We start from the raw sequence: 10,146 nt of genomic DNA, 5'->3' as shown, positions 1-10,146 counted from the left end.
TACAACACTCTCTATACACAAAAACCTTATTTTGATGAATTATTTATATTATAAATTATTTCTACAACCATATAAAATACTCGTAAAGTGAAGCTTGTGACTATTGGGAAATGGATATTGATGTCTTCCATTAAAATTTAGTTTCCTTGGGAAATAAGCTATTGAAATCTAGACACATTGTCAAACTAATTTATTAGAAAATGTTTAAAATAACTCAGACATTATCATTTTATTTCATTGAATGGTTAAATCATTAAACAAAATTTGGGACAAACATACATTTCACTAATCTTTTAAAATTTATTGATGGCATGTTTTCTTTGCTTTTAAGTGTTTCTAGTTTCCATTGTTCTTGACAAGTTGATTAGATTGTAGGATCTAAATATATTTTTAATACAAGATATTAGTCTTGTGGTCTAGATTACAATTCAAATTTACAAATGATTCTCTTATTGCTTTTTCTTTTCTAATTAGTCTCTATGTCAGTATTCCTAGAAACTTAATGTAATAAAAAATGTAAGATTATTTGAAAAAAAGTTTGAAAGTTCTATTGTAAATTAATATATAACAAGGTAAAATAAAATGAAACAGAAAGTATTCAAAAATCTTATGTTATAATATATTGACAATACACACAATTACATTTTAGATTATGTGAATATTTTAAAATATTATATTTCAGAATTGTAGAAAGTGAATTCCACAGAGAATTTAATTAGGAAAGTGCAATTCTATAATAGCTCCATATAATTTTGCTAATTTCCATAAAAATAGCACATAAATATAGGTACGTATGAAAACCAAGATTTGTATATGATTTCTCAAAATATTTTTATTAGTTTGGTCTTCCAACAATGATTAAAAATACAATAAACTTGAATACAACATGTTGGATTATACAAATTGGAATTATTTAGATCACACCATTTCAAATGAAGATAAGCGTAAGTAGTTCTATGCTGATAATATTCCGTCTTGACTCTAAGTTACCGTATTAAGATGCATAATAAACACATCCCAATCTATTTATTTCCCCACTTTAGTGAGCATATTTTCTATTAAAAATATATTGTGTCCATCTTACCAATGAGGAAACTCTAATGTCAATGTCAATACTGGGTTAAAAGCGCACAGTAATGAAAGGTTGAGACCTCTATAAATACATTGGAGAGGCACAAGTTGTGTGTTAGTGTACCGTTGAAGGAATCTTTAGCATTAATTTTTCAGATTTTAAAACCGTTCACACAGAGTCGAGTAAACATGGAAAAGATGATAGATCTTAACTTTTGCTTGTGATAAGGCGTGACAACTAAGGCATATCGAGTTAATAATTTTATGTCTTGCAAGAAGCATCAAGCTGTATGTAATAATCTAAACGTGAACCAAAAGCATCGTAAACGATTGCGGATCTTTCTCCTTACACATGTTATTTCTTCTTTAGTAAGCAATGATCTTTCAAGAAACAGTACATAATCTAAACATAATATCGATAATTGATATGTATTGCTCTTGTATGGATACGTAACCTAAATTTTATCTTTCCAGCTCTTGTTTTGCTATTAGCAACCTCTGAAAACTACACCAATTAGTAGTATAATTGATTCATCATGTAACATGCACTGCTCCTTGTCTTAGAATCATCCCTTTTAAAAGTATAAATGATTTTTCTTCCTTCATTGGATCCCATGTTGCCAAAGAAACAAAAACTACCCTTGTCCATTAAGCTGGAAAGAGATTTTTATGCTTAACAGACACAAACTTCATTGTGAACATTAATGGCAGAAGCAGACGCGGGAAGCGTTGTGAAAGCGAGAAGAACATGTATGGTTAAACCATCTATTCCACCCCGGACGCAGACCATGTTCCTCTCCAACCTTGATCTTTGCTGGATAAGCACCGAAAATGTTCAAACCCTTTAGTTCTACAAACTCTCTCCTACAATAAAATACACTTCACTTATACAAAGTCTTAAGAAAAGCCTGTCCTCAATTCTAGTGCATTTCTATCCTCTAGCTGGTCGGTTGATAAAAGGAGAGTCGGGAAGAACAGAGATTGATTTGACGGAAGGGGGAGTGGAATTTAAGGAGGCATCGATCAGTGTATCATTCGAACACTTGGAAAACGATGGATTTCGGCATAAGCCCTTCTTCCAAAAGCTCTCCGCCGATGTCGATCAATCTGTTGATAAAAACTGTAGTAGACCACTTCTGTCAATACAGGTATTTCAAGAACTCTAAACATATTCTATTCATTGGGAAGTCAATATTAATTTATTTTCTAGTATTTCAGGTCACGAGATTTGAAGGAAGCCGGATGTGCATTGGAACCATCTTTAATCAGGTTATAGCTGATGGGAATTCCTTTTTCCATTTCATGAAAACATGGGCAGAGTTCAGCAGAGGTCTTCCAATTTCCAACCCTCCTCAACACAACAGAAGAGTTTTCAAACGAGAAAACAGGAGCTCCGAGTCTGTTTCCCACAAAGCACATGATATTGTAAGCGTTGGGGTTAAAGGGACAAAGATTTACAAGTTTGTATCTGACGATTCCCATGAGTCAATGCCCAGAAAAATATTCAGTATTGAGAACAATGAAAAATGCCAAGAGGCTCTTCTGAAAAGGACCGATCTGGTACACTCCACGTTTTGTTTCAGGGAAGAGATGATACAAGAGCTGAAATATCAAAGCAGAGCTGAAACCTCTTTTGTTGCACTGGCTGCTCACTTTTGGAGATGCATAATGAGAGCTCGCGAGGTGCCGCGGGAAAAGGCAGTTTATTTCTATGTGTTATCTGATTGCAGGGGAGTTGTGAAGCCGCCACTTCAGCCAAATTATTTTGGAAATTGCTTTATCTTCTGGTTTGGCAGAGACGAGAGCCGACATACTGCTCAAGTCCGACATCTCCTTCGCTGCAGATGTTATTCAGAAACTCGTCAGTTCGTGCACCGCGGAAGCGCAGATCAATCATATGATTGATTGGGTTGAATCCTCTAACACAAATTTTATTAAACAAGCTGCTTTTAAATACCGAACTGGGGCTTTGAGCTCTCCAAGGTTTCCTTTGTATGACACGGACTATGGATTGGGGAAACCTGTGGACGTGCATGTGAGAAATATGAATTAAATTTAAAACTTACAATTCTAAATTAAAAAAAATCTGCTCGGTACATGAAGGTGCCGAGTGTTAGTTTTGCTCAGTACTTGAAGGTGCCGAGTCATAGATTGCTCAGCACTTGATGGTGCCGAGTGATAGGCAACAGGGGCTGAGTGACAGGATGCTCGACACTTGAAGAAGAATGCTAATTCGGCACTCAAAGAAAAAGGCTCGGCAACAATGGATGCCAAGTAAGCTCAGCTCCAACTGAGAAAATTTATAACTTAGAAAATTTTTAATGTGAATGCTTTCACCATTAAAACCAGAGAGCCAAGCTTTAACCTTTCAAACAAATTTCTCAAATGCAATGAATAGAAGAGGAAGACTAATAGATTCAAGTATACCTACTTGCTTTTCTATTCAACTGAGATTTAAACTATCACAAAATCTGGGAGCATTTGGCTTCAACCAGAAAACCCTAAAATAACCCTAAATATTCAAACTGATGAAACTTCAATCTTTAAACTTTAAACTTGTAGCTCTAATGGTTGCATACAATAGCACTTGGAGCAATCACTGCTTCACAGGTCAAACCACACAATAAACTACGAACTTACGGAATGACCAGAGAAGAAATACATGCATCTACAGGCACAAAATGAACTTCCTTCTGTCTCTGCACTCTGACGAATAGATCTACTGATCACTTCTCTCTTCTTCCTTCTCTGCAAGTTTTGATTTGCTCTTCCTCTAACTTCTCTATGTCTAGTCGAATGAATATGAGACATTCCTTTTGTTTTCTACCACACAAAATTTTCCCCTCTTTTCCAAATTTGAAAAACTCACCTACCCATATTTATTTTTTTGGTTGTTCTACAATCCATTAGGGGTGGTAGGTGGTTGTTTGGCTCCAGGGGCAAGACAACCACTACATTAAATTCCAACACTTCCTCTTTGTCCCGAGCCAAAAAAAAAAAGGATCATTGCTAATCCACATCAACTACACCAAGACACTCTCTTAGGTGTACAAAAGTTCCAATGCCTAATGGCTTTGCGAAAATGTCTGCTAGCTGCTTCTCAGACGTACAAAATTCTATTTTGATATCCCCATTCTCCACTAACTCTCTGATGAAGTGATATCTGATCTCAATATGTTTGCTTCCCCCATGGAAGATTGGATTCATGGACAATGCAATTGATGAGATGTTGTCACAATAAATTTTGGTTCTAACCCCTTGCCTTTCATTCAAATCCGTAAAGATCCTCCTTAGCCAAATAGTCTGACATGCTGCTGCATTTGCTACTATGTATTCAGCCTTTTCTATAGATTGAGCAACAATAGGTTGCTTCTTGGATGCCCATGAAATTGCACCTAATCCCATATGAAACATGTATTCGAAAGTGCTCTTCCTATCATCTATACTTCCAGCCCAATCACTATCAGTATAACCTACCAACTTGAATTCATTTGATGCAGTATACAAAATTTTAAATCCCTTGGTACCTTTCACATACCTTAGGATCCTCTTTCCCACTTGCCAATGGGAATCCTTTGGTGTTTTCATAAATCTAGAAATCAAACTTACTACATGCATTAGGTCTGTCCAAGTTATAGTTAAGTTCATTAAACTTCCAACCATACTCTTGTATAGTGTTGGATCCACACTTTTGATATTGTCTTTTTTGCTCAACTTCAAACCTACTATTTTTGGTGTGGGGGTTGGCTTACTATTTTTCATTTTGAATCTCTCCAAGATCTACCGTGCATATTTTTTTTGAGAGATGAAGATGCCATCATGCATTTGTTTTACTTCTATGCCAAAATATTTCAAGAGACCAAGGTCTATCATCTCAAATTCATTTTTCATGGCCTCTTTGAACTCACCAATTAGAGCATTGTCATTACCAGTAAAATTTAAAACATCTACATATAAGACAACAATCAACACATTTCTATTTGTTGCCTTGATGTAGAGAGTTGGTTCACCATTGCTTTTGTTAAAGCCATTGCTCATCAAATATGAGTCAATCTTACTATACCATGCCTTTAGAGCTTACTTGAGCCCATAAAGAGTTCTCTTCAATTCATATACTTTATTCTCTTCCCCTGCAACTTCATAACCAAGTGGCTGCTCCACATATACTTCTTCTTTTAATACACCATTTAGGAAGACAGACTTCATATCCATTTGGTATACCTTCTATTTGTGTTGAGCTGCAATTGCTATGACAGCATGCATGGTTTCCATTCTTGCAATTGGGGCATATGTCTCATCATAATCTCTGCCATACTGCTATTTGTAGCCCTTGACTACCAGCCTTGCCTTATGCCTATCAATTTTGCCTTCAACATTGCATTTGGTCTTGTAGACCCATTTCACTCCAATCACTTGCTTCTTGGGAGGCAAATCGGTTAGCTCTCATGTCTCATTCCTTTGTATAGCATCTATTTCCTTATCCATGGCCTTACACCATTTCTTCTCCTTAATAGCTTCTTCAAAATACATTGGATCACTATGAAAAAATAATGCTAAATTAACACTCTCATCATAATCTTCATATCTTTCAACTTGGTATATCTCCCTAAGACTCTTAGTCTTTCTTGGTAATAGAGAGGAGAGTGTGGGATCATAATCGTTATTGCTGCTACTTTGCCGACTAGCTTGGTCTTCACTGGTACATGACACTAACACTTGATCATGCCTAGAGGAGCTCAGAAATGACTGAGGTTCCTTTCCTTTTCTTCTATCTGCTCCTTCTTCTTGCTGTTCATCAGCATCCTCTTCACTCATAATTGGCACTTTACTAGAAGTGCTCGATGACTCATCAGTTGGACCATACCAAGATTGATTTTCAAAAAAATTCACATCTCTTGAAAGAGTCATCTTGTTGTTCAATGGGTCATACAATCTATATGCCTTTGATTCTGAGTTGTACCCTATGAAGATGCACTTCACACCTTTGTCATCCAATTTCTGCCTTTGCTCTTTAGACACATGTGCATATGCAACACATCCAAACACCCTTAGGTGTTCAACCGTCCATCTTCCTTGTGACCATGCTTCCATTAGAATTTTATCACAGACTACCTTTCTAGGACACCTATTAATTAGGTAAACTACTATTGCCACAACCTCTCCCCAAAATTTAGTTGGGTGACCTTTCTCTTTCATCATGCTCCTTTCCATTTCAACAATAGTCCTATTCTTTCTTTCAGCCACTCCATTCTATTGTGGTGTATAGTTGGCTGTGAGTTCTTACTTTATGGCATGTTTCTTTCAAAAGTTTACAAAAGAATTGGAGGTATACTCCCTTCTCTATCTAATATTAAGACCTTGATATAGTTTCCACATTCTCTTTCAGCCTGGACTTTAAATTCTACAAATTTTTCAAATGCTTCAAATTTATTCTTTAAGAAATACACCCATATCCTACGACTGAAATCATCAATGAATGTCATGAACTAAGTACTCCTTGCAATGGAAGTAAATTGCATAGGACCAACTAGGTCAATATGCACTAACTCTAATGGATATCTAGCCCTCCTAGAATTTTCAAAATTAAAGGGAATCCTATGTTGCTTACCCAAAATACAAGCCTCACTTGTCACATGAATTTCTTATATGTGCTAAACCTTCTACCATTCTTTTATTTGACAATAAATTTAAACCAGCATAGCCAAGATGACTATACTTGAGATGCCATAGCCATGAAGGGTCTTCAATCACACTCCTTAGAGCTAATTGTGTGTGAGGTGCAACACCAACTTGAGATGAGAAACATGTCTCTATCCTCAAGGGAAACATTCTATTCTTTGTCATTTGAACTACTACAAGTAGGTTCTTGCTCCCATCCTTTTCATGAATAACACATTTGTCATTCTCCATCAGCACTTTGTATTCATTTTGAATGAGCTAACCAATGCTTATGAAATTGTGCTTCATACTAGGGGTGAAATACACATTTTTTATCTCCTTCTTCTCACCTTTCTTGGTGTGAACCATAATAGATCCTTTGCCCACTACTGGTAGGGTTCTATTATTACCCATTTTAATCTCAAATTTGAAACTCTTGTCAGTGAATGAAAATAAGGTTTCATTACCACTCATGTGGTTGCTACATCCACTGTTAAGGTACCAAACCTTGAGGCTTCCTTCTTCACCAACATTACACATGATGAAGGTAGTGGCATTGTTTCCACTTCCTATGTTCACATCAGCCACATTTGCTTGTCTTGACTGATCATTTTGCTTCTTCCAACATTCACTTACATTATGCCCATATTTATGACAATAGTAGCATTCTATATTACTCTTATTTGAGTTGTAGTTTTTCTTACCTCCTCTTGAAGTATTTTGTGAGCTACTTGCTCCATCTGCTCTTCCTGAGCTTTCTACTGTAGCATTTCTTTGTCCTCCATTACCTCGGTCTCTACCTCTAGAGTTTCTGCTTGAGCCATTTCTTCCTCTCTCCCTTCCTCTTGGATTTGACTAAGCCTTGAATTCTTGATCTTGAGAGGAAAAAGATGTGGATCTATTGATCCTATGCTCATGGGTTTGAAGAGTACCCATCAACTCATCCATTATAAAAATTGTGAGGTCTTTTGCTTCTTCTATGGTCATGACCAAATTGTCATATTTATGAGCTAAACTCCTCAATATCTTTTCCACTACCCTCTACTCTTGATAGTCTTCTCCATTTGACTTTAGTTGGTTAATCACATTGGAGTTCCTTGAACTGAAGTATACAACCGATTCATTCTCCTTCATCTGAAGGTTCTCAAACTCCCTCCTTATATTCGGTAGCTTTACTGTGCGGACTTTATCAGTCCCCTTGAAGTTCATCTCAAGGATATCCCATGCTTCCTTTGCATAATTTGCTACTACAATCTTTTGAAAAACTCTCTGTCATTGCTGCCTTAATAAGACTTAATGCCTTTGCATATTTTCTCTTTGACTCTTTCAAATGAGTCTTTTTTGAATTTGTGAGGGTAGCATATTGAGTTGGGTCTGTCACATAATTGAACCCATTAACTACAAATTTCCATAAATCATTTGCAACCATTATGGTTTTCATGTTCTTTGCCCATGTATCATAATTTTTCCCATTAAAGGATGGTGACTGCTGTCATATCTTTCTTGCATCTCCTACCATGTCAAATATCCGAAGAAAACAAATGCCCTAACTCACTATGGATGTGGGGCCTCAAAGCTCTGATACCATGTGAGAAATATGAATTAAATTTGAAACTCACAACCCTAAACCAAAAAAAATTGCTCGGCACATGAAGGTGCTGAGTGTCAATTTTGCTTGGCACTTGAAGGTGCCGAGTCACAAATTGCTTAGCACTTGATGGTGCCGAGTGATAGGCAACAAGTGCCAAGTGACAGGATGCTCGTCACTTGAAGAAGAATGCAGTAGGTGTTGAGTTAGCTTGACACTCAAAGAAAAAGGCTCCGCAACAATGGATGTCGAGTAAGCTCGGCTCCAACTAAGAAAATTTATAACTTAGAAAAATTCTAACGTGAATGCTTTCACCATTAAAACCGGAGAGCCAAGCTTTAACCTTTCAAACAAATACCTCAAATGTAATGAATAGAAGTGGAAGAATAATACATTCAAGTATTCCTACTTTATTTTCTATTCAACCGAGGTTTAAACTATCACAAAATCTAGGAGCATTCAACTTCAACCAAAAAATCTTAAAATAACCCTAAATATTCAAATTGATGAAACTTCAACTGTTAAACTTTTAACTTATAGCTCTAATGGCTACATACAATAACACCTGGAGTAATCACTGCTTCATAGGTTGAACCACACAATAAACTACAAACTTATAGAATGACCAGAGAAGAAACACATGCATCGACAGGTACAAAATGAACTTCCTTCTATCTTTGCACTCCGATGAATAGATCTGTTAATCACTTCTCTCTTCTTCGTTCTTTGCAACTTTTGATCTACTCTTCCTCTAACTTCTCTCTGTCTAGTCGAATGAATATGAGACATTCCTTTTGTTTTCTACCACAAAAAATTTTCCCTTCTTTTCCAAATTTGAAAAACTCACCTACCCATATTAATTTTTTTGGTTGTTCTGCAATCCATCAAGGGTGGTACGTGGCCGTTTGGCTCCAAGGGCAAGACAACCATTTCATTAAATTCCAGTAGCGTAGATAGCAGACTATACCAATATTGGAAGCATGGTTTCGTTGCTTGCAAAAGATGGAGGAAAAAGTATGATGGTCTCAACTTGCCTTCCTCAAAACCAAATGGACTTGTTACATCTCCTTCTCTTTTCACATAGAGTTAATCCATTAAGTAAGATGTAAATATTTTTTTATATAGAGGATCGATGAATCACATCTTCGTACATTGCTTTTTTAAAGTGTAAATAGTTACAACGTCTATTTGTCTTTCATCTTCTCTATTCCACATTATCTCATCATAGCATTAATTCTAAGTATGTTTATTGGGATTGAGTGATAAATGGCAGTGTTTGACAAATTAATAGTGTTTTTCTTATTGATCATGTGAGTTCAAATATATATTTTATATTGATGGTTTGTGATTTTATTTTATGTTGTTAGAATTGTATGTTTATGTGATATCTAATAATATTTCTTGGCTACATCAATATAAATATTTAAGTATTACCAATAAAATTTATATGAGGTCAGTTAGTATTTATACATAATTCACTTATGCAAATTTAAATCAATTTTTATGATGTTAGAATTTATTGATCAGATGTAAAAATGGTTATATAATTTCATTTTCTGCATATGTGTATGTATGTGTGAATTTGTTTTACATGTTATTTTTTTATGGATATCATTATTATTGTACTTGTCATAGGTATTGCTTTCACTTGTTCTAAATATTCAATTAGCTTCAACCAATTTAAACACTTTATTCTCTTTTCATTTATTAAAAAATCAATATTTTTATAAAGTTCAAATTTTCAAATTTTATTTGTTCTTAATAATTTATTTATTTATTTGTACTTTTATTGGTTTAGAGACATTTTTTTGGGAGGCACTAATTGTTTC

The 10,146-nt window shown here is 35.4% G+C and overlaps 1 pseudogene; it reads left to right on the top strand.

Moving 5' to 3' along the window:
• The first annotated feature begins 1,763 nt into the window (after nucleotides 1-1,763).
• On the top strand, nucleotides 1,764-9,426 carry LOC149547007 (hydroxycinnamoyl CoA quinate transferase-like; annotated as a pseudogene).
• Nucleotides 9,427-10,146: the final 720 nt, after the last annotated feature.

The sequence above is a fragment of the Cupressus sempervirens genome, chromosome 7, assembly GCF_028749045.1.
Source record: "Cupressus sempervirens isolate cs-2001-9-10 chromosome 7, ASM2874904v1, whole genome shotgun sequence".
In the NCBI taxonomy this organism is placed as follows: domain Eukaryota; kingdom Viridiplantae; phylum Streptophyta; class Pinopsida; order Cupressales; family Cupressaceae; genus Cupressus; species Cupressus sempervirens.
Note: the sequence above shows the minus strand (reverse complement) of the source record. Positions and strands in the feature narration are given on the sequence as shown.